The 25,610-nt window shown below is 40.3% G+C and overlaps 1 pseudogene; it reads left to right on the top strand.

Moving 5' to 3' along the window:
* The first annotated feature begins 6,875 nt into the window (after positions 1-6,875).
* On the top strand, positions 6,876-23,332 carry LOC129353803 (NLR family CARD domain-containing protein 3-like; annotated as a pseudogene).
* The last annotated feature ends 2,278 nt before the right edge of the window (positions 23,333-25,610 follow it).

Here is a 25,610-nt window from a genome sequence, read left to right as displayed (position 1 = left end):
AACGACAGTTAATCTTTTTGGGAGGATTTTTCTGAAGTAAGTTTAATTTTCTTTTCCATTTATTAACCTTGCAGTGGATCTTTAGAAACTTTAATTTAAGTTGATTTTATTTGAACTGATAAAAGTGAAAATGAGAACAAATTATGTTAAACAAATGAACTGGTTGAGAAATTACCATGAATAGGAATATCTGTAGTTGCAATATTTCACCACCAGAGGGCAGTGAGCGCTCATAATCTACTATCAAAAATAAAAATAGTTTGTTTTTTTGTTGGTTTTCTGTTGAATCCATGAAAAAAGCGGCTCTGTTTCATAACTGCTTCAGCAAAAGAAATACTGAATGTTTTCTATCTTTATTCTAGTTTTGTTTCACTCTTGTCAGGTTTAACACCTATTAAATACAGATTCAACAAACACAGGAAAGACAAGAGATTTAGATTCTTTCTTACTCGTGGGGAGAACAGACAGAGATGTGCTTTCAGTCACAATCTCCTGCTGCTCTGAAACCACATTTGTCTGCTTCTCTCTTTTTATTGTTTTCAGGATCCCTAATCACAAAGAACACTGTAACTCTAAAGGGAGAGGAAAACACTTCATCACATGGCTACAGCGCCAAAGACAATCACTAACTAAACACAAGGTATCTTGCACTTTATACTCTCATTCCAGACACAGAGTTAAACAGAGCAAGTTGTACATCTTCACGGTCAGTTTTCTAGAGGCCTTGGTTCACGCTGTGAGATAACCCTGCAGAAACCTGTTGTCACTGCTTTCCTTCAGTGAGGCTTTCTGAGGAAGGAATCAGAGTAATTCAACAATACAGAAACATTATAACTGAAATAATTTCAGAGTTGCTGATAAATGTGTCCTTAGAGAGAAACTATGAACTCAAGTGAGACAATAAATCAGCTGGAGGGGAAACCCAAAGACCAGCTGATCTTCCTTAAAATAAGGAAATAAAAATAAATATTCCAAATACGAACACAGCAATTGTAAAAAAAACAACAAAAACAACAACCAAAGAAATGGAAGTATATGTTTCTGTAAAGTAAAAAATGTGAAATGTTGTGACAAACCACAGAAAGATATTTATTCCAAACTTTGTTACGTATCTCAGGATTATTTGATTTCATCAGTTACAGCACGCAACAACAAGAGGAGATGAACTTGAAATAGGTGTGAAAACATCAATTGGTATCTCTTATTCCAGATTATGTGATGAATGTTTTGGTCACACATAGTAAAGACTGTCATAGCATGTATTTATATAGAAAAGTGTTCAGTGTTTAATTTCAAATCAAAATAATGTTCCTTTTCTTCTCTGGTTGTCAATGCATGTTATGTCGTGGTTATCAGTGTAACCATGTATTATGTATGTTAAAAACAGTCATACGTCTAGATGCTGTGTTAGAATGTGATGCAGATAAAATATTCATGTCAAGTAGAGTAACATGGACACATTTTGGATCTGAGAGTCAGCCATATTGACAATTCTGAAGAGCTAAAGCTCATCATGTCCAATTGATGTATTTAATGGAAGCTGTTTTGTAGTTTATTGTTTTTAATATAAAGCTAAAATGCTGCATTTCTAGAAGTGAGGAGGTTTAGAAAGTAAAACCTCCAATCTTTTGGATATTTAAGTTTCAGAAAGACTAGTAAAAACTTCTTTTAGCAAAAAGAGAGCAGAAAGTGGCTCTTGTTCATTCACTAGAATACAGGTGATTGCAGACTTTCCTTCAAATTTCCACAATTGTTTAGACTAAAACCTGGAAGTTCATATTGATAGTTATTGATTAACAAACTAAACCTGTTGTTGCACAACTGTTTGAATCAGAAGAGACTTTAGAGTGTTGTAAAGATTTATGGTTAAATATCTTTACGTATGGAGCTGTTCTGATGGATCCGAGTCGTCCAATCAGGACAGACCTTGTTTTCGTCCATCAGCTGCAGATTCACCTCACCACCATCAGAACTAACTGCTTCATTCAGTCTCACCATCAGCTCCACTTTGTAACGTGTGGAGCTGTTTGGATGTTGAGAAAGATTAAGGCTTAAAGAAGTCGAAGCAATCAGAAAAATGATCCTTCTATAAATGGATCAGAATGTTTTCCAGACTATAAATAAAGACAGAAATATTAAAGCTGAACTAAAGTGATCAGATCTCCTCCCAGGATTTCTGCTGATCACTTCCTGTCTTACTGAACTACTTCCTGTATTGATAACGACCTAAAAATGAGAAAAACCCTTAAAAAGCTTAAATCTGAGCTCAGAGTTTTACAGTTCAGCTTACTGTTGATTCAAAGGGAAAAAGACATTAAAGGTGTTTAAATCACCTGGGCAGGGGGCGGAGCCTCAGGTGGAGTCAGGTATCAGGTCAGGAGAAATGAGTTCAATGTTCATGTAGCAGCAGAGCAGAATCTGGATCAGGTGAGTTTTCACTTCTTCTTGTTTTCCTCTCTTTGGGTTTTCTCTGTGTGGAGGAACCAGAACCAGAACTCGGCCTGATTCTCCTTCAGCTCCAGCTCGTCATATCTTCACAGGAAACAGACGAAGCTTTTATTTTCTGACAGATGGACTCAAACTAACAGAGAAGCAGGAAGTTCAAACTTTCTTCTGTCAGTGGGAATCTTGGACCGACCCGTTATTCCTGATAAAGTCTCTTTAATTGTCCCTCTTGGAGAAATTTGACTTTAGTTTGGTTCTGTTGCTTGAGTTGTACTCTTCCATATCATCACTAAATAATCAATAAATTCATAGATCAATATGGACATTAAATAGTTTAAAACCAAACAGCTGCTTCAGTGCTTTATTGAGGAGCTAAATTGAGGAGTTTGTTATCTGTAGTTTGTTCTTCTGGGCCTGTCCCTCTCAGGCTCTGTGTTCATAGATAACATTACTTTATAAAGGTAAAGTTATCAACCTTTGAACCTCTTGATAACAACCAGAGATTCTGACAGAGGAAATCTCTGCAGCTCAGCTCTGAGTTCAGGAAAACATCCTCAGAGTTCAGAACATGATCAGTTAAAATCCTGTCTGTCTGCTGAGGTTGATCTGCTCCAACAGATCTGGAGGAGACAGAGGAGCTGTCCTACCCACAATCCTCTCTGCTGGTTTAATTCGTTAAAATATGATTTTACAGTCAAGACACCAAAGCAGCATGTAACGCTCTACTGGAAAAATTCTCCTAACATCAAACCTCCAGAGTCATCTTGTTTTAAAGAGAAACTGATTGTCAGGAGCTCTGGATCTAAACTCTGATGCTGAACAGCAGCGACTGACCTTCAGTTCACTAATAATCGATCAAAGTTTTATTATCATAGAACTTTATCATTAAGCTGGTCTGAATGATTTTAGTGTGTAGTTACATTATGTCACCACAGGAGGGCAGTACAGAGCGAGTACCTTATTAATACAAACCCAAAAATGTAAATAATGTTCTGTTAACTACAATACTCAAATTTTTAAAAGCTTCATTGACTTTTCAATTTATTAATTGTTCTGTAGATGGTTTTATCCTGCTGGATGTCCTGATCTCAGCTGCTTGAGTTTTATCACTGATGTGATACCATCAACATAATGTTTATAGTTTTTCTAGACTTTGATTCTCAAAATTATCCAAAGCTAATATTTCTACTAGGATTTTTACTGAATAAAATGAAATGTTTTTGTTTTCTGTTACTACATTTCCATCAAGAGTAACAAGAAAATATTACTATTTCTTAGTAGCTGTTGTTTAACTTGTTGTCTGAATTATTTTAAAAATACATTTCCATCTCTGATAACATACAAGTACGAAATATATAGATTAATAGGTACAGGATTAAGTCAATGTAGGTTTTAGTCATCAGAAACTCTTTCATGAAAAGTTGAAAGTTTATCAGTTTTGTGATGGTTGAGTGAGTTCATACTCCCCTCTGGTGGTGAATTGTCGTAACTACATACATTCTTCAAGGACATTTTTCTGCCAGATTTATTGTTCCTTTGTTTTAATGTTCACTTTTATCAAGTCAGATCAACATTTGTTAATGCCGTTAAATAAAAGTCACTGCAGGATTTTATTCAGTTTGACTTTGATCAGAAAAACGTCCTCCTTTAATACAGGAGCTTTATTTTATGATTTAAAACTCTTCATTACAACAGTAACACCAAACAGTGAATAAAAAGATGTCATGATAATGTCTGAGTCAGAAAACGGTTGACAGACTGTTAGTTTTTCTCTAAGCTCCACATTAAGTTGATATTAAACGTTAACAATTCATTATCAAGATTGTAGTTCCCAATAATACCCCGCTCAGAATAAATAGAGTTTGTAGAGCTGCAACTGGTTTCTGACTTCTGTTAAGTTCATCACGTTTATATTTTTCTCATTATAAATATTATTATGGTCTGTCTTATGTGTTATTTATGTATAGATAACACGTCTGTATATCATAAGTAAATAACACTTCAGTTTCCTGATGAAATATATAATTGGGTCAACTTCAACATGGTGAGTTTCCAGTTTAGAGTCAGGAGAATATTTAAGAAAAATAAATTTTTCTGGAAAACAGAATAATTGTGATCATTTTGCTTCAAAACCCCAATATACTATTTATATCACACCCTAAGAAATTTATACAGTCGTGCTTTCTGATCAAATAATTAACAAGCTAAATGAACTTACAGGTGAATTTAGTTAACTGTGTTTTACTTTAAAAAAACTTTAATACAAAATTTCTCTCCTTTAGATATTTTCACTCTGCTCAGTGCTCTGATCTCAGCGGGTTGGATTTTATCACAAGCACATTTTCATTGTTGACTATTGTTAACAAGTCAACAAATAATTGTTGACTTATTAATAACAGTAAGTGTTGCCACTCCGTGTCCCTCCGTGTTTCTCCGTGTTTCTCCGTGTCTCTCTCGGCTTTCTGGAGCCTTTCTAACTGATGAACCACCGCAGCTTCCTGGGTTCTCCGCCACCGAAGCCTGGGTCGCTCAGCTCTTCTAATTACTTTCTTAAATGCCTGATCTCGAAAAGAATTCGTCACGGGTTAAATGAAATGCTTTATTTTGAGAGCATTTCACAATTTCACTTAACTAATAGGTTGATTTGTGACAATAACACTGTTACTGATGATTGACACATTTGTGAGGTGAAAATAAAGATAATACTTATCTGTAGGAGTTCTTTCTTTGTAAAATATTATTACTTAAGGGTGACACGGACTCAGTGTTTACGGTTCACTAAACACTGTTTAGTGAACCGTAAACACTGAGTCCTAAGTTGGTAAGAAACAAAAATTCCCATTAAATTCCATAAGACATGAATGCGGGTCATTTTTGACCCTCATTCAGGGTAGAAATATAAAACATGCTATTTCTCAAAATGTATTAAAGGTAAATCAAAATATTTATTTGCATGATATCAGTAACATATTTTTGAGAAATATCTGGAATATGAAGTGATAAAAACTTGTCACTACAAAGATATTGCAAAAAGATGACGTCACCAAGTCAAAAAGGACCCACTAAGGCATCAGAGATGGGTGGTCAACTCTATGATACAACTTTTTAAAACTAATTAAAAACATTTTTTTTTCTTTTTAGCTTTTAACCCAGAGTGAGCTAAGGTCTCTGTCTTAATGCTGCGCTCCTACTTACTTGAATTGGTGATGTTTTGATTTCTATTTTCTTACATTTATTGTTTATTTTTATTTTTGTTCACTTTGATCAACTGCAATATTGTTTTTTGCGAGCACCAGCATCCAAGGCTGACCTGTTTGTGTAGTGTGCAAGAATTAACTTTTCAAATTAAACCTAAATAAATGAATTTTACAGTGCATCTGTTTTCTTGCTGCAGGAACTCTCACTGTAAAACCTCTGGTGTTTAAACATAAAATAAAAGAACAGAAACATTGTAAACTAGTTTCTCTGCTTGTTGAAATCAGCAGAAAGTGAATCACATCACTCCGTCCCTCAGCAGTCTGGGTTCAGCAGAAACATGTTTTTTCTTTTCTGTGGATCAGAACCGGCTTTATGCAGTCCACAGATTTTCTCTCTTCCTCTTCACTGAGTTTCGTCTTATTCCAGGTTTTCCTCTTGTTGCTTCTTACAGCAAGAAGAAACTCTTTTTCTCTCAAAGCTCTGCTGGAAAACTGCGTCCAGATCCAGATTGACTGATCCAGAACCAGTTGCCAACTCAACAAAAGAAATTATTTAGGCTAAAATCAAAATCAGGAGTTCAGGCTTTTTAAAGTTCAGTGATCGGCCGGAAAACTGCAAATCGGTGCATCCCTAAAATAACTTTATAATTCCTTTAAATGGAGCAATATTAATAATTTAAACACATTTTATATCACTTGTAAAAACTATTTACATTTCAATTTCTAGCTAAAAATGTTGCATTAATGTGCCTCTTGATATTAAAGTTCTATTCTGAGATGGATCAATTGACTAAATATGTTTCAGGCCTCGCTGAGTGAGGGGGGCTTCATCCCCCTATAGAAGCAGCTGGTATTTACCCATGATTCCTTGCAGCGGGTCCAGCTGGTACCTCAGCTGGATGCTGTGGTCCCTGAAAGCTGCTTTGTGATTCGTTATCTGAGAGGAAATCCTGCTGAGCTGCACACAGAGGCTGACATGTTGCTGAGATCCCAGCTGGACCCCGGTTCTGTCTGGAGGAGAGCTGTGGACCCGACCTGAGCTGCTGCTCCTTCAGAACCTCCTGCACACTGACTCCCTCCATATAGATTTACAGTAGAGTCAAATGTTCACTCCTTTCATTCACCTGATTCACTCTGATTCTCTGAACACATGATGGGAACCAGCTTTCTGCTTCCAGTTACTGGAACTGGATCACTGGACTGACTGGTTCTGGTTTCTCTCTCAAAAGGTCCAGAAGATGGAAGATCTGGATCTAAAAGAACCTCCAGGATCCATCAGTCCATCTATGAGGAGTGACCGGTCCAGACATGAACCTCCAAAACTTCAGTAATGAACCTGGACCCTCAGACAGAAAGTAAGAAACCAGTTTCTAACTGATTCATGTGAATCTATAGAGATAAAATATAAATTAACTGGTTGATCTCAGTGTTTTAATAAACAGTAACTTAATTTTCTTTCTTATTAATTTAAAGTTATACATGAAGGATGTTGGTCAGTAAATCAGTTTGAATGAATTAATATGGATTAAAATGTTGCATGAAAACAAAACATGTGAGGAGCAACAATTCAGATTGTCTGTAAACCCACTGAAGCAGTGAAACCAGCATCTTCCAGACTGGGAACACTGGCATCAGTCATCATACCAAATATAATTCAATGAAGTACTTAACACCAGAAATCATCAATGTTCTGAGGTTCTGTTCTGACCCAGTTTCTGGTCCCTGGTTCTTTGTGGACCTTCATGAACATGTTCAGCTCCAGCCTGTTGCTAGTGAATATTTCAGTGATGAAGAAATGTCTTCACAGGAGCAGCTTTAATGAGGAGGAGCTTCCATCCTGCTGTGGTTTGGGTCAGAATGTTCTGATGGATCCGGGCTGTACCAGCTGCCCCCAGTGTGGGAAACAACCCAGAACAGTATCTGACCGACAGCCAATCAGAGCAGCTGTGCTCCAGGTGAGACTGAACATGTCCAATCAGAGCTTCTTCCTTCTATCGTCTCTGTGGAACCAGATCCACGTCTTTAGTTGACATTTAGAATAGAATAGAATAGAATAGAATAGCATTTATTGTCATTGAACAGGATTCAACGAAATTTCTATTGCAACTCCCGTGCATAAAGTCAAATACAATATTAAATAAACAAACACACAATAATAATAATATATCAACTAAAATTAACTAAAGGCACTCAACCACACCAAGAAGAAGCAGCAGGTCCAATTATGGTAAAGTGCAGATGATGTGACAGTGCAAGTGCAGAACAATATGGCTGTGTGGGGGTGGGGGGTGTATGTGAGGTTATGATATGTGTGGGAGGGGGCGGCAGGGAGTAATGGCTCTGACGGCTGTGGGGAAGAAACTGTTTCTCAGTCTGTTTGTTGTAGTCCGTATATTCCTGTACCGCTTGCCTGATGGCAGTGGCACAAACAGACTGTGGCCCGGGTGGCTGGAATCCATGGCTATGGATCCAGCTCTCTTCTTGACCCGGCCTATGTAAATAGAGTCCAGGTCCGGGAGGGGCATCCCAATGCCTTGTGTGTCTCACCACCCGTGTCAGTTGTTTCCTCTCCAGTGCTGTGCAGCTACCGTACCACACAGTCACGTTGAGGCAGAGGACGCTCTCGATCGTTGCCCTGTAAAAGTTCACGAGCAGCCGTGAGGAAAGTCCAGCCCGTCTCAGTTTCCTGAGGAAGAAGAGCCTTTGTTGTGCTTTCTTCACCAGGTGGAGGTGTTGGTATTCCAGGAGAGGTCAGAGGTGATGTGGAGGCCCAGGAACTTGATGTTGTCCACACGCTCCACCTCTTCTCCATCTATGAGAAGGGGAGTGTGACCCGTCTGTTCTGTTCATGCTTGATAAGAACCAGACGTTTGTGCTTCTTCTTAGATGCTTTTATTAAAGTCGCTCTGGCTCGTTTGCTCATACAAGTTGCACACAGGTGTCTCACTAATGACTGACTACTTCTGTTGTCCTATTCTTGACATTTATGCAATCACCTATAACTGCGACTGCCATCTAGTGGACATAAACAATTCATTCAATCATCACATCCTCCTTTCTTTAAAGTTAGAATGTTACATGAATACTCTCTAAAATTAAACAACCATTGTATGAGACAGATAGCACATAATATCACATAGCTATAATAAAATTCACTTAACCTATCTTACTTAGTACTCATTAAAAACATGAATTACAAACTACATACATTTCAACTTTTTTTCTGTTTTTCTCTTTTTCCCCCTTTTTTTTTTTTTTTTTTTTTTTTACATAATCAGTCTATCAGGTTTCTTTACCCACTCTGGTAGATCTTCTTAACACAGGTGGTGTATTATCCTTAATACTGTCCATGTCACAATGCGTTTCAGTTGTAGGAGTAATCTGAGAGTCCTTAGAATCTTCACTCGACTCATCACATGTTCAAATGGAGTTTTCAACAAACTGCGACGATTTCGTCTCAGAATTTGTCCATCTTCAGTTTTCACTTCAAATGAACGTGGAGCTACTTCCTGCAGAATAGTTGCTTTCGTTTTCCATCCCTCATCATCCTGAATCCTTACTGGGTCCTGGTATGACAGTGGGGTAGAAGCTTTGCTGATCTGTCATAATATGACTTTTGTTTTACTTTCTGCTTTCGTAACTTGTACTCCAACTTTGACGATTTCTTTGCTCTTTGTCCTTTATCATAACTTGGCAAAGTTGTACGAATCTTTCGATTCATCAAAAGTTCAGCAGGTGAATAACCACATTGCAATGGTGATGATCTATAGCTTAATAAAGCTAAATACGGGTCAGAGTTACTATCTGCAGCTTTCTTCAGAAGTTGCTTAAGAATATGAACTCCTTTCTCTGCTTTTCCATTTGATTGTGCATAATGTGGACTTGATGTTACATGCTTAAAATCATATTGTTCTGCAAACCTTTGCCATTCTCTGCTATTAAAACATGGTCCATTATCACTCACTACAACATGTGGAATGCCATGCCTTGCAAAGATTGATTTAGCATGTGTTATGATACAATTTGATGACATATTAGCCAACAGAGCCATCTCAGGATAGTTTGAATAGTAATCAATGATCACTAAATAGTCTTTTTCCTTTAAGATGAAATAAATCCATTCCAACTTTTAGCCATGGTGATGTTGGAGTGTCAGATATTATCATCGGTTCTTTGCTCTGTTTGTTTCTAAATGTCTGACATGTTTCACATTTACTTATCAGCACCTCAATGTCCTTATTTAGTCCAGGCCAGAAAACAGATTCTCTAGCTCTTCTTTTACATTTCTCAATGCCAAGGTGACCCTCATGAATCCGCTGTAGAATTTCCTGTCTTAACTCTTGTGGAATCACTATTCTGTTGTTTTTCAGTAACAGTCCATTCACAACACTTAGATCAGCTTTAACATTGAAAACTGTGAACATGAGCCTATTGGCCATCCTTCATCCATATTCTGTATGACCAACTGTAACTCCGTATCCTTAGCTGTTGCATCAACTATTTGCTGTAACTTTCTATCTGATACAGGCAACACATTGGACACCAAATTCACATGACATTGAATATCCTCTTCAGTTGAACTCACACTATCATGTGCAGGGGCTCTAGACAGAGCATCAGCAAGAATCAGATGTTTTTTCCTGGAGTGTAGATCAGTGTAAATTCATACCTCTGCATCTTCATCATAAGCCTCTGAATCCTGGGTGACATCTCATTCAGATGTTTTTTAATGATGGCAACCAATGGTCGGTGATCTGTTTCAACTACAAAAGATGGTAAACCATATACATTTATGAAACCGTTCTAGCCCATAAGCCAGCCCCAAGCATTCTTTTTCTATCTGAGCATATCTGCATTCAGCTTTTGTCATGGCTCTGGATGCATAAGCTACTGGTTTCCATTTGTCATTCTCAGCTTGAAGAAGAACTGCTCCAAGTCCATCTTTTGAGGCATCTGGTCGACAGTTTTAATTTTTTAGTAGGGTCGTAGAAGGTAAGCACTGGTTCTGAAGTCAGATATTTTTTCAGTTCCTTCCACTCTTGTTCATGAACTTCTGTCCACTGGAATTGACTGTCATTGTACAAGAGTCTGCGAATGTTAGTCATCCTTGCACTCAAATTGGGAATGAATTTTCCTATAAAATTAATCATGCCCATGATGCGCAGAACACCCGTTTTGTCAGCAGGCGGTGGCATCTTTAAAATGGCTTGTATTTTATCTTCATCTGGTTGAACACCTCGGCCAGATAGTTTGTCTCCCAGAAACATAATTTCGACACAAAACTCACATTTTTTTTATTGAGCTTCAGTCCATTTTTCCGTATGCGCTCCATGACACGTCTCAATCTGTCATTGTGTTCTTGAACAGTTGATCCCCAAATGATGATGTCATCAATGTAGACTCTTACTCCATTCAAGCCTTCTATGATCCTCTCCATTGCTCTATGAAATATTTCTGGTGCAGATTTTATTCCAAAAGGAAGTCTTAGAAAACAGTATCTTCCAAAAGGTGTGTTAAAAGTACAATACTTGGTACTGCTTTCATCCAACTTTACTTGCCAGAATCCTTGTGATGCATCCAACTTGGTGAAATAACTTGCTCCGGACATTTCACTGATTATTTCCTCTCGAGTGGGTATTGATAATGTTCTCTTCTGATGTTCTCATTTAGATCTTTTGGATCCATGCATATTCTTAATTCTCCATTTTTCTTCTTTGTAATCACAATGGAATTAACCCAATCTGTGGGCTCTTCCACTTTCTGAATGACTCCCAACCTGATCATTCGATCCAACTCATTTTTCAACCCCTCTCGCAGTGGCGCTGGAATGCGACGTGCAGCATGAACAACAGGCTGCGCGCCCTCTCTTAACTGAATCTTATATGTGCAGGGTACAGAACCTAATCCTCGAAAGACTCCTCATAATCCCGAAGCATTGCATCAATCGGGTTATTAGATTCATTAAATTCAGTGTTTATGTGGTAGACTCTTTTCACCAGTCCAAGTTCTTCACAAGATTTATCACCTAAAAGTGATTCTCGATCCTCTTTTACAACAGAGAAGAACACAAGATGTTTTGTTCCTTTAACTGTTACATTCAGCTGACATGTTCCAATGCATTCAATTGATTGTCCATTATAGTCTCTTAGACCTGACTTGACTTCTTTTATGAGAGGTTTTACTTGCATTTCTTTTATATCAGATATGCTTATGATTCGCCTTCGCACCTGTGTCCAATCTGAACTTAATTGTGGTTCCATTTACTAACAAAGGAATTGTCCATTTATCATCTCTGTCAACACATTGCACTTTTTCTGACTCATTTTCACAATTCACAACACACGACAAAGAATGTGTCACTTAGATCAGTTTCATCTACTAAGTTTACACAATTCCTCTTCTTTTCTTCTTTCCTCTTCTTAAAGCATTGCTTTGCAAAATGATTCTGTCCACGGCAATTTAAACACTGCTTACCATAAGCAGGACATTGTCTCACTTTATGCCTTGATCCACAGCGCTTACAGTTGATAATGGCTTCCTCTTGCAGCTTCCTGGTTTGTGCATGTCGTTTCTTGTGGCAGGACACCGCTCCCACTGCCGCTGCTCCATCACTGAACTGTGAAGTAGTTCCTGTTGAAAGTTCAGAAAATGTCCTCACTTGCTGCAGACAGTTCGCTTGCCCGACACATCTTTACAGCTGTTTCCAGGGTCAGCTCCAGTTCTCTCAGTAGTCTCTCTCTGAGCTTCCCGTCACGTACACCAAAGACGATCTGATCTCTGATCATCGAGTCCTTCAGCAGGCCAAAATTGCATGACTGCGCTTTTACTTTCAGATCGGTCAGAAAGTTATCGAAGGGTTCATGCTGAGTCTGCATCCGGGAACGAAACGTATCTCTCGTAGCATTCATTCTTCTTCGGTGAACAGTGAGCATCAAATTTACTCAGCACAACGTCCAACTTTTCTTTGTCTTCAGGTTCATCAAACACAAATGTGTTGTAGACTTCCAAAGCCTGCTCCCGCTATGGTCAGCAACATCGCTACCTTTCTTGGCTCCGGCTTCGTCTCCAAACCCATTGCGGCGACATACAGTTGAAAGCGTTGTTTGAAAGCACGCCAGTTTTCATCATCCACGTTTCCCGTCAGCTTTAAGCTCTCCGGTGGTTTCAGCTCCATGGTCGGCTTTTCAATTCACCCCTTCAGTTTACTCCTGACACCATCTTATCCCACTTCTGACACCATGTTCTGTTCATGCTTGATAAGAACCAGACGTTGTGCTTCTTCTTAGATGCTTTTATTAAAGTCGCTCTGGCTCGTTTGCTCATACAAGTTGCACACAGGTGTCTCACTAATGACTGACTACTTCTGTTGTCCTATTCTTGACATTTATGCAATCACCTATAACTATAACTGCGACTGCCATCTAGTGGACATAAACAATTCATTCAATCATCGTCCTCCTGGACCTTCTGTAGTCCACAATGACCTCCTTGGTCTTCCCTGTGTTCAGCACCAAGTTATTGGCTGAACACCACTGAGTGAGCTGCAGAATTTCCTCTCTGTAGTGGGTCTCGTTGTTGTCTGAAATGAGACCCACTACTGTTGTGTCGTCCGCAAACTTGACGACTGTGTTGGTGGGGTGGATGGCAACGCAGTCGTGTGTAAACAGGGTGAAGAGAGCTGGGCTGAGCACACAGCCCTGCGGCGTGCCTGTGTTGAGGACCAGTGGGGACGATGTTGAGCCACCTATTCTCACCACCTGAGGCCTGTTGGTGAGGAAGTCTCTGATCCAGTGGCACAGTGAAGCAGGCAGCCCCACCTTGAGTAGCTTCAGCACCAGCTTGTCTGGGATGACGGTGTTAAATGCTGAGCTGAAGTCTACAAATAGCATCCTGACGTAGGTGTTGGGATGCTGCAGATGGGTCAGGGCTGTGTGCAGAGTGATGGAGACAGCATCCTCTGTTGACCGGTTCGCTCTGTAGGCGAACTGGAGGCTGTCCAGGTCTGCGGGGATGAAGTGTCTGATGTACCTCAGAAGAATCCTCTCAAAGCACTTCATGATCACCGGGGTCAGAGCGACGGGCCGGTAATCGTTCAGGCTGGTGATGGTCGTCTTCTTCGGTACAGGGATGATGGTGGAAGACTTGAGACACTCAGGAACCATGGTGAACTGCAGGGACAGATTGAAAATGTCCAGAAACACTCCTGCCAGCTGGTCGGCGCACGTTTTCAGCGTCTGGCCTGACACCTTGTCCGGTCCTGTAGCTTTGCGGGTGTTGATCCTCCTCAGGGTGGACGTCACCTGGTGCTGCTGCAGGACGAGAGGCTGGTACTGCTCTTCCAGTCGGGGTAGATGTACAGCTTCTCTGCTGCCCACTGTGTCAAAGCGGGCAAAGAAGCTGTTTAAGGTGTCAGGCAGGGTGGGGTCGCGGCTGGTCAGCTGAGTGCTGTGTTGTAGTCTGTCATGGTCCTGATGCCTCTCCACATGCTACTGGGGTTGTTATTGATGAAGTGTTCCTCAATCCGCTGTTTGTACTGGAGCTTGGCCTGCTTAATTCCTTTTTTCAGTTCCGACCGGGCCCTGCTATAAGCCAACCTGTCTCCAGATCTGTAGGCAGCATCCCGGGCTTTCAGCAGGGCCCGTACTGTGCTGTCCAGCCATGGTTTCTGGTTTGGAAACACTTTTATGGTCTTAGCAGGTAGGACAGCATCAGTGCAGAACTGAATATAGGACAGAACGGACGATGAGTATTCCTCCAAGTCTGCTCCGTCCCTGAACACACTCCAGTCTGTGTGCTCAAAGCAGTCCTGAAGTGCAGAGGAGGCCTCCTCAGTCCAGACCTGAACTATTCTGGTGGTCGGCTTAGTTTGCAGGCCAGAGGCTTGTAGACAGGAATCAGCTCCACTGAGATGTGGTCAGACATGCCCAGATGTGGACCTGCTACAGCCTTGTAGGCTCCGGGGGTATTGCAGTAAACCTGATCCAAAATGTTATTGTCTCTGGTGGGAAAGTTTATGAACTTGTGGAATTTGGGAAACACAGCCTTCAGTTCCACGTGGTTAAAGTCCCCCGCCACAATCATGGCCGCCTCCGGGTTGGAGTTCATTGGACATTTAATGATTAAAAGTCTTTTTGTGGTCAGTTGTTTCAACTGAATCTGTCTTTTTCCAGCTGGCGGAAACTTATGTATCAGTAACTCGACTTCATAAAGTCCTCGTTTAATTTGACCCTGTTCAAAAAATTGGCCACAAGATAAATGTACAAATTTTACTTTTTATTTTGTTTGTTTATAAAATTACAAGTGAAGACTCTTACTCTGAAGGGTCATGTTGCAGCATAACATGTCATCAGCTCTAAATGAAATAGCAGAAAGGATGGCTCAAGGTATTGGTTGATATTAATGTTGTGTTTAGAATAACAGAAATATAGTGTATAATAAAACAAAAAAACAAGGTGGAAAAAGTTCTAGGTCAGCAAATTGCCCATCTTCCAATATGGTGAATCTGACCTTGCTGAGAAGGATTTTTGTTCTACTTTTATTAGTTATTTCACCAGACCTTTAAGGTTCTGCAGGAAAATTAGTTTCCTATTGCAGCTTACAATTAGGGAAATGACTGAAGGACAATTCCACATAATTTCTCCTTTAGCATCTTTAACGTGATCTACTTCAAAAAATTAAAATATGCAGACTTCAATCATGGTGTAGATTATTCAGGCCAGAATTTCTAAAACCAAGTTTGTAGTTGTTTTTTTTTCTCTAAACCAAGCTCCATGAAAGCTTCGATTTGTGAAGCTTCAATGCAGGTTGATTTCAACCCTTTTAATGTATCTGGACCACATTAAAATGGTGAAATGATTAAATTGTGTGTTTTTGTTATTGTGATGACATAGAAATCATTATTTAATAAACAAAAATCAGCTCCACTGAAGGGGCCTCTTGATCCCTTGGTGGCCCTGGGGCCCTAAGCAACAGATTGCCTTGGGCCGGCCCTGAGACTGATGTTGGAATAACTTTCAATAGGTTTTCTCTAATTATTGAATTATGTTTCCTTCATAGAAGTTTATGAAGAAGAACCAAACTGGCCACTTTATTAGTCCAGTTACTTGTTAAAATATTGCAAATTGTTTTTATTTTGTTTGTTTTCTTTCTTTTTTCAGATATTGTTGGTCTGTATCAGCCTGAACTTAAAGCGTCTCTGAAGATGATGTTCCAAAGTCTCTCTGAAGGCGTCGCTGAACTTGGAAATAAAACCGATCTGAACCAGATCTACACTGAGCTCTACATCACAGAGGGGTCAACTAGAGAGGTCAACCAGGAACATGAGGTCAGACAGATTGAAACAGCATCCAGGAAACAAGAAACAGTCAGAAGAGAAGACATCTTTAAAGTCCCACCTGGAGGAGATCAACCAATCAGAACAGTGATGACCATGGGCGTGGCTGGCATTGGGAAAACACTGTTAACACAGAAGTTCACTCTGGACTGGGCTGAAGATAAAACCAACCAGAACATTGATTTCATATTTCCATTCACCTTCAGAGAACTGAATTTACTGAAAGAAGAAAAGTTCAGCTTATTAGAACTGATTCATAAATTATTTTCTAAAACCAAAGGAATCAGAAACTTTGAATCGTTCCAGGTTCTGTTCATCTTTGATGGTCTGGATGAAAGTCGATTTAGTCTGGATTTCTACAACAATCCAATCCTGACTGATGTTACAGAGTCCAGCTCAGTGGATGTTCTGCTGACAAACCTCATCAGGAAGGAACTGCTTCCCTCAGCTCTCCTCTGGATAACCACACGACCTGCAGCAGCCAATCAGATCCCAGCAAAGTTTGTTGACATGGTAACAGAGGTCAGAGGGTTCACTGACCCCCAGAAGGAGGAATACTTCAGGAAGAGATTCAGAGATGATGAAGAGAAGGCCAGCAGGATCATCTCCCACTCCAGAAATCCAAAAGTCTCCACATCATGTGTCACATCCCCGTCTTCTGCTGGATCACTGCTAACGTTCTGGAGGATGTGATGAGAGAGAGAGAGAGAACTACCCAAGACTCTGACTGAGATGTACATAGAGTTCCTGCTGGTTCAACTCAAAATCAAGGAGGAAAAGTTTGATGGAGGAAAAAAGACCAAATCTATCTGGAGTCCAGAGAACAGGAAGCTGATTGAGTCTCTAGGAAAACTGGCTTTTGATCAGCTGCTGAAGGGAAACCTGATCTTCTATGACAAAGAGCTCACACAGTGCGGCATCAACATCCAAGATGCTGCGTTGTTCTCAGGAGTTTTCACTGAGATGTTTAAAAGAGAGAGAGGGACACGCGACGTCTCCGTCTACTCCTTTGTTCATCTGAGCATCCAGGAGTTTCTGGCTGCAGTCTACATGCTCCACTGCTTCACCAGCAGGAAGTCAGAGGAGATCAAGACGTTCCTGGGAGACAAATACAGAGAAACATCTCTAGATGAGTTCATGAAGAAAGTCATGAAGAAATCCCTCCGCAGTAAAATGGCCACCTGGACCTGTTTGTCCGCTTCCTTCATGGTCTCACTGTGGAGTCCAACCAGACACTCTTAGAAGATCTGCTGGGTCAGACAGAGACCAGTCCAGAAACCATCCAGAGAATCATCACCAACCTGAAGGAGATGAACACTGATAGAATCTCTGCTGACAGAAGCATCAACATCTTCTACTGTCTGCTGGAGATGAACGACGTCTCATTTTATCAGGAGATCCAACGGCTGCTGGATTCAGGGAAGCAGCTCTCAGAGTCTGACTGTTCAGCTCTGGCCTTCATGCTGCAGATGTCAGAGGTTCTGGATGAGTTGGACCTGGAAGTACAACACATCAGAATCAGGACGACGGAGACTGGTTCCAGCTGTGAGGAACTGCAGAAAGGCTCGGTGAGTCCAGATGTTTTCATTGTGTGATGCTGATTCAGCTCTATTGTCCTGCTGTTTCTTCTTCTGTCTTCAAGTTGATTCTGGATGTTTTTGCTCTTTATCTACTTCCTTCATCCTCTGGATTATTTCAGCCAATCAAACATCTAAACATTCAGCTCATCCAGGACAGATGCAGCTTCTGGTTTTAGGCATTTTGATCATTTTAAAAATATTTAACTTTTTATCAGTTGGAACCATTTTCCTCATCAACTCTTCATCTGCAGCCTTTGTTGAAGCTGTTAGCTGTCCTCCATGAAGACCTGCAGAGACATGAGCTTCAACTCTGGAGACATCCAGCCTCTTCTAGTTACTGGAGAACTTTCACTGCTTCACCATGAAATGCTGCTGGACCCAAACGCTCCGTCTCTCCAGGGGTTTTGCTCTTCAGCTCTTTAGGAGTTTAGCAACAATTTCTCCTGACATCCAAACCTTTGTTCCTCTGAGACAATGGACAGACCACTGCAGAGACATGTGTCCCTCTTCCAACCAGTTTGTCCCAGTTCCTCTCAGATCGACAGTCTGAGAGGACGGTTCTGACCCGAAGGAGCAGCAGGACCGGTTCTGCTGCTGCTCTGCAGGACGACCAGAACAACGTGAAGCTTTTAGCTGCAGCAGGTTGACGACTGTCCACTTTCTACTTTGTTAACGCATCAAATCCAGCAGATGAACGGAGACAGAACTGGAGCATCATGTGTTTGTTCTGCTCCCAGTTTCCTCTTTGGCAGCATTTAATAACCTGCTGCTGGGAAACATGTTTCTATACAATATATTACAATTATTCATGATGATGCAGCAGATATTGGCTCAACAAACCCAGAGATGCCAGAGGTCCACAGCAGCTGGACTTCCTGTTCTGCTCACTTCATTTAGAACTCACTTCCTGCTTGGTGGGATCTAGACGGTCTAGTCCAAGTCAGAGCTGTGAGCAGTTCCTCCTCCTCTCATCATCTCCAGTCGTTTCCTTCATTCAGCTCAGTCAGCCTCTTCATCAGCTGCTGCAGAGAAACTGAACTTTCCTTCACTGATGATAGAAGATCTTCAACATCTGACTGCAGCTGAAGGTCTGAGGACATGAAGCCTGGACCAGAACCAGAACCTGAACCTGGACTCTAACCAGGAACTGCACAGATTCTCTGTGGGGTCAAACTCAGTAGATTGAAGATCAGATGATGATCAGATGATGACATCACTGTTATTATATTTTAGTCTGTTTATGATCCAGATTGATTTCATTAGAACTGAATTTATTTCTTCTCCAATCACAGACTTGGTGACTGTTGGATCCAAAAGGCTGAATGTGAAGTTTTGGCCTCGGCTCTGAAGTCCAACCCAGATCTGACTGAACTGGTAATAAATCGGATCCACATAAATAAAGCTGGAGAATCTGATATGAAGCATCTGGTTGAGATCCTGGAGAATTCAGTCAGTAAAGTGAAGATTCTGAGGTTTGTTTTCTCTATTTATACAATAAAATCATTTATTGATACTTTAATCAATAGTTAATCAATTTAATTTTAATATATATTATTTTAAAACATCCTGTTTAATCATCAGAATAAAATCTCTGAAACATTTGACCTTATTAATTATTTTCTTATTTCAGACTTTGAGATTATTGAACTTTGTTTTTCAGTTTTTCTCTTTAAAATGTTTTTGATGAATAAAATGAGTAAAATAATTGAAATGCTGTGAATGAATGATGGAGATGTTTCAGTTTGGTAAAGATTCGGATGGTTTTATTTCTGATTCTTTACATCAGAATGAAATGTTGATCCTCCAGCCACAAACACTGACGAGTTCAAATCCTCATTAATGAACGTCTAAGAAACCACTGATTGTAGAAAAGCAAATCTAGATGCAATGAATGAAAGTGAGGTTTGCAGCAGCAGCAGGTTCCTCAGCTTTGTCCTGAGGCTGTGGTTCTGTTGGGCCGGGTCAGAGAGGAACCGTCTCCTGAGGAAATAATGGCCTCCATTGGCTTTCAGCAGCTTAATAGGAACCCAAAGGCCATTAATGAAGAACCTGACTGGTTCTGATCCAGTTACCAAGTCAGGTCTGATGATCAGGAACCAGCAGAAATAGCTCAACTCATCCAGACTGATAGAAACTTTGAGTTTCTTTGTGGATCAAATGTTTCTGGTTCTGCTGGTTTGGACTCTTTAAACCAGTTTGACTGGATCAGATGTTAGAATCAGTTCATCATGTTTCTTTTACATTCAGGGAAATTAATTTATACATTTTATTATTTATTTGTTCATATTTCAGTTTTAACTGCATCCTGTTGGTTCACATCTTTTATTCTTTATTCAGATTGGAGAACTGCAGTTTATCAGAGACCAGCTGGACGTCTCTGTTCTCAGCTCTGAAGTCCAACCCGACCCATCTGACAGAACTGGAGCTGAGCGAAACCAACCTGGAAGGTTCTGGACTGAAGGATCTCTGTGGTTTTCTACAGACTGAAGGCTGCAGACTGAAGACATTGAAGTATTTTAATGATATAATTATTGATATTTCTGTGAATAATTCTATATAATTGATCATAAATCAAAGTTCATTTCTTCTGATCTAATCAATATTTTCTGAGTTGGTTCCTGGATCCAGAGTTTAAATTAGTTTCTCTGTGTAACTGAGTTGGACCTGCTGATCTGAGGTCAGAACAGGACAGCATTCGGACCCCAGTGTGTAGAAATCCCCCTCAGGTCAAATCAGGTCAAAGGTCAACATGAAATGTCCCTTTATTGAAGATCCATAAATCCCATTAGTTTTAAATCTCCTGCTATTAGTTGATGATGATCCAGTCCAGGTTCACAGAGTCCAGGTGTTGCAGTGTTTTAACTAGACCAGATTAAAGATGCTGATAGTCAATAATTAGGTGGAATGGCCCTTTATCCACTTCCTGAATCAGAAGATTCAATCAGAAACCAACTTCAGCTTCATCTGAATAAATCCAGACCACTGAGTTTTTCTCTGAGCTCAAAAGGCTGCAGGTTCTTCAGGACATGAGTTTCTGCTCCCAGAATCAGAACCACCAGAGATGCAGCACATGGATCTGCAGCAGGTTGTTAGGAGAGGTTCTCCACAAGCTCAGACTAAAGGTTCACAGTCTGACAGAGACGGACAGAGAAAGTGGACTAACTGGATGAAACGGTTCCTAGAAACAGGGAAGCTTTCTGGGGACTTGACTGCTGCTCTTATGGAGCTGCAGCACATGCAGCAGTTTGATGTTGGCAGGAAGCAAAACAAAATGGAAGCAAGTGATGAGTTTCCATTTTAGTGTCAATTCCACTAATGGAGCAAATGAAAGTCAGTCGTCCTAAAACCAGTGAGAGCAGCTTCCAGAGGAAAATCTGAGTTTGTTGTGACAGTCAGACTCTATCAGGATGACCACAGTCTGCTGGCAGAGATCCTGGACATTAAGGAGACATAAATAATATCAAGATGATTCATTAACAGTCCTGCAGGAAATACTGACTTTGTTAAAGTCATTTTGTTCAAACATCTTGATTCAGCTCTTATTTTGTAGGACAGGAAGTGAGGTCTTACCTTTGTAATGCTTTGTATGCAACAAGCTTCAGCAGTTCACTGAAATCATTCTCATGTGTTTTACTGGAAAATAGATTTAAAATGATTCATCTTCACTATCAGGTTGTTCCTTTATGATAATGTTCCCATTTCTGCAGCGTCTCTGATGAACGATTCAGAACCAGAACTAAATGACCCACATTGACCTCACAGAGAAAAGGATCAATATTTTCTAGTTGATGGTTCAGGAACTGAATCAGCACAAAATGATCAACTTTCAGAATGTGATGATATGATAAAAGGATTGAAATCAACTCGTTTCCATCTGTCATACTGAGCAATGAGCTGCAGTTCAAATACAAGCAGCAAGAAAAACATCATTAATAGATTAATGAAGAAAAACTGGAGCCATAAAATATCAGCAGATCAATGATGGACAGAGCAGTCGGAGAATCCAGAGCCTGGAAGGAAACATGGAGAGAAAAACATCCACTGAGTTTAAGATCCTCAGAAACTTTGAGACAAACTTTGAGTTTCTTTGTTGATCAAATGTTCTGGTTCTGCTGGTTTGGACTCTAAACCAGTTTGACTGGATCAGATGTTAGAATCAGTTCATCATGTTTCTTTTACATTCAGGGAAATTAATTTATACATTTTTATTATTGATTTCTTCATATTTCAGTTTTAACTGCATCCTGTTGGTTCACATCTTTTATTCTTTATTCAGATTGTGGGACTGCAGTTTCTCAGAGACCAGCTGGACGTCTCTGTTCTCAGCTCTGAAGTCCAACCCGACCCATCTGACAGAACTGGACCTGTTCAGAACCAACCGGAAGGTTCTGGACTGAAGGATCTCTGTGGTTTTCTACAGACTGAAGGCTGCAGACTGGAGAGATTGTTGTATGTAATTGTTTTTTTATTGATATATTCTATTTTCTCTGTATTTGATCATAAATCAAGTTCATTTTCTGATAATCAATATTTTCTGAGTTTGTTCCTGGATCCAGAGTTTAATTTAGTTTCTCTGTGTAACTGAGTTGGACCTGCTGATCTGAGGTCAGAACAGGACAGCATTCGGACCCCAGTGTGTAGAAATCCCCCTCAGGTCAAGCAGGTCAAAGGTCATCCAGTCCAGAAAAGTGAATTCCTGGAATCTGACAGGAACAAATCAATAATCAATGATTGATGCTTCAACACTTTGATCAGAACCTGGAATGATTTTACTGACTAAAATCCTCCAACACATCATGACCCAGTACCAGGTTCTGGTTCTGGTTCTGAAGTCAGCAGGTCTTTATTGGAGCAGCAGCTTGTTGGCATTAATATTCATGAGAATCTTTAACTGGTTCTGTTGGACTGGTTAACCTGCATCCTGTTGGTTCACATCTTTTATTCTTTATTCAGGTTGAGGTTCTGCAGGTTGTCACAGATCAGCTGTGATTATTTGGTCTTAGCTCTGAAGTCCAACCCGACCCGTCTGACAGAACTCAACCTGAGAGGAAACAACCTGGAGGAATCAGATGTTCATCAGCTGAAGAATCTTGTAGAAACTGTAAAGTAAGTAAATGTTTGCAGTGAGTCCAGCTGCTGTCAGCATATTGAACTAAACCCAGTCAGCATCAAAGCAAAGATCCAGTGTTCCCAGTAAAGCTGCAGCTTCTCAGTGGGAGGAGAATGGTTCAGGCTTCCTGATTGGACACAGAGACAGCAATCAGCCAATCAGAGGAGCAGCAGCTTGCTGTGTTGTTGCTGTGTCCATGTCTCCAGGATGTCCAGCTGGACTCCAGCCGTCCAACATGTCTAGAGACAGTGGTCCTCATTCATCAAACAGCAGCAGATCTGATCTCAGACCTGCTTGTTCTCTCAGTTCAACAGAAAACAACTGATCAGGTTCATCTTGGTCACAGCTCTGAGATCAGTCTGACTGGAAACCATCTACTGGATTTGCTGCGTCACTGACTGCTGCTGGAGAGGCTGGAAACACTCACTGATCTGCTCTCCTTCCTTCTTCTCTCTGCAGGTGGAAGACACCTTTGTTGTCCTGCTAATCCTCAGAGGTTGAAGCTGCAGCAGTTTGAGTCTAAAGAGTCTCTGGATCAAGATGATGACCTCTGACCTCAGAACATTTTCCTTTTCTATTTCAAATGTTTTCCAGACGTCGATCAGGATGTTGAAGATTTTCAGTTTTATTTTTCATCTGATCTGTTTGATGATCTGCAGGAACAAAAGAGAGAAAATACTCTGAGTTCAAAATAGTAAAGTTCAATTGAGCAGAAAAATGAAGCATAAATTTCATTAAAAACTTGTTAATGGGACAAATTGTAATTTTATTCTGTTGTGATGAAAAAAGTTGATCTAAAATCAGACATGATAGCAGCTCTATAGATTCAGAGCCAAACAGTAAAAACTTCCTCTGGATCTGTGGCATTAAATCCACTTGAGATCCAGACGTCCTGACCAGATCCTGCAGAGAAAAGAAACAATATTTGAACGTGGATCATTTGGACTCAGCTGCTTGGATGTGTGTTTGGATTTGAAAGGTTTTGTTGTGAAGCAGAAAGTTGATGAAGTTCACAGTGAAGACGACTTCAGTCCACCTGAAACCTGGTTTCACTCAAACCGTCTTTATTCACTTTAAGTTTCTGATGCAACAAGAAGGAAGAAAAGGTCAAAGTTGAACCAGAGATCGACTCCATGTTGCTCACAGATGTGATGGGATCAGTTTGCACAGCTGTAGTTCAAGGAGAACAGTTTTATTTTCCAGCTTTTGTTGATGGATGCAAATTTGCATCAGAAGATGAGAAAATAACTTTCTGTGGTTTATTTGTGTGGATTTAAAGTGGAACAAGTTTAAAGAAAAACTAGAGGAGAAACCTGAGCCAGCGTTCTGACAGACCAAACACTGAGGAACCAGAGTTTGCATCGTCAAAGTGACAAAATCATCTGAATGTTGTGACTCGTTTCCCATCAAATCCCTGACAGGAGAAGCAAAACCTCACGTCTCCAACATGAAGCTGCAACAGGATGCAGAACTTCCACCGAGCGTCACGTCACTCACAGCAGATCAGGAGCCTCGCTCTTCACCTCAACACCGCCTAAAACCTGGGACCAGGGGTTAAAGGTCATCTCCTGCACCTAGTGCAACATTTCACTTCTTATGAGAGCGTGTCTCAGTTTAGAGGCCAAAACCAGCAAGAAGCTTCAGAGTTTTCCTGCAACGTAGCTCTGGTCTATTGGCTTCAGTGAGGCTGGTTTTACTGAAGATGTGTTCAGGTACGCAGGAAAATTCAGCGCTGATACAGACGGGACGAGCGACTCCACCTCTGATGATGCTTGGATAAAAGTTTATATGTTCAGATCTACATGAGATGAAACAGTTAATTCTCATCACATATAAGGACATTCTCCATCGGTCATCCTGCCGTCGTTCTGGATTTATTCATTATTTACATCGTCAATAGAAATTGTTCAACAAGATGTTTATCTCTGTTTTAATTTTCACTTATAAAGTCATATCAAGTCAGCTTACATTACTGTTGTTAAATAAGAGTCACTGCAGGATTTTTTTCAGTCTGATTAGAAATTAAATGTCTTGTAAATAGTTTAAGACAGCAGCTTTATTTTATGATTTAAAACAGTTTTTATTACATATATAACTCCAAACATTGAATTAAAATATGTCAGAATATTATTTGAGTTAGTAAACTGTCAATATGATTCAGGAAGACTGTTAGTTTTCTCTAAACTCCACATTAAGTGAATATTAAATGTAAATAATGCAGCATGATCAGGGCTGTAGTTCCCACTATGGCCACCAGATGGAGGAAATACCCCTTTCTGAAAATAGAGGCGAGATTGTGGAGCTGCAGCTGGTTTCTGGAAATTGTGTTTTATCTGTCAGTGTGAACTAGAAGCGGCTCCACAGATGAAAACATCCCGCAGAGACTCTGAGCGGAGCTAACGATGCTAACAGACGAGCAGCGGCTTCAGGGGAGTGTGGCTCCTAAACTGGAGCTTCAGCTCCAACAGAGCTGAATCAAAGCTCTACAGCTCTGGTTTATACGCTAAGATACTGAGCTTCCGGTCTAAAGGTAGGAAAATATTTAAGAAAAGTTAAATTATCCTGGAATCAGAATGATGTTGATGTTTTAGCTACAGAGTCGCGAACTGAACTATTAGAGCAGGGCGGATTTTGCCCTCTAGTGGACCCAGATGGTAACTACAGCTACTTGAGAAAATCAGAGCGTTTACAAACCACATTCACTTCCGCTGTTACTTTCACAATAAGAGCCATAGAAACGAATTCCTCTGTTAGCTTTCATTTGAAATAATAAATTTTACTTTCGTTGTTTTTCTCTCTGAAACATAAACTGTTATTCAAGAGCAGAAAATTAAATTGTACACATTTCAAACTGAAATTATTTTCAGTTCAGAAAAGTATTTAAATAACATTAACAGCAGCCCCATCTCTGACCCAGATCTATCTCTGACCCGGTTCCATCTCTG

The sequence above is a fragment of the Poeciliopsis prolifica genome, unplaced genomic scaffold (assembly GCF_027474105.1).
Source record: "Poeciliopsis prolifica strain line A6 unplaced genomic scaffold, Auburn_PproV2 SCAFFOLD097, whole genome shotgun sequence".
In the NCBI taxonomy this organism is placed as follows: domain Eukaryota; kingdom Metazoa; phylum Chordata; class Actinopteri; order Cyprinodontiformes; family Poeciliidae; genus Poeciliopsis; species Poeciliopsis prolifica.
The sequence above is the reverse complement of the archived record's forward strand: the minus strand, read 5'-3'. Positions and strand labels throughout refer to the sequence as shown.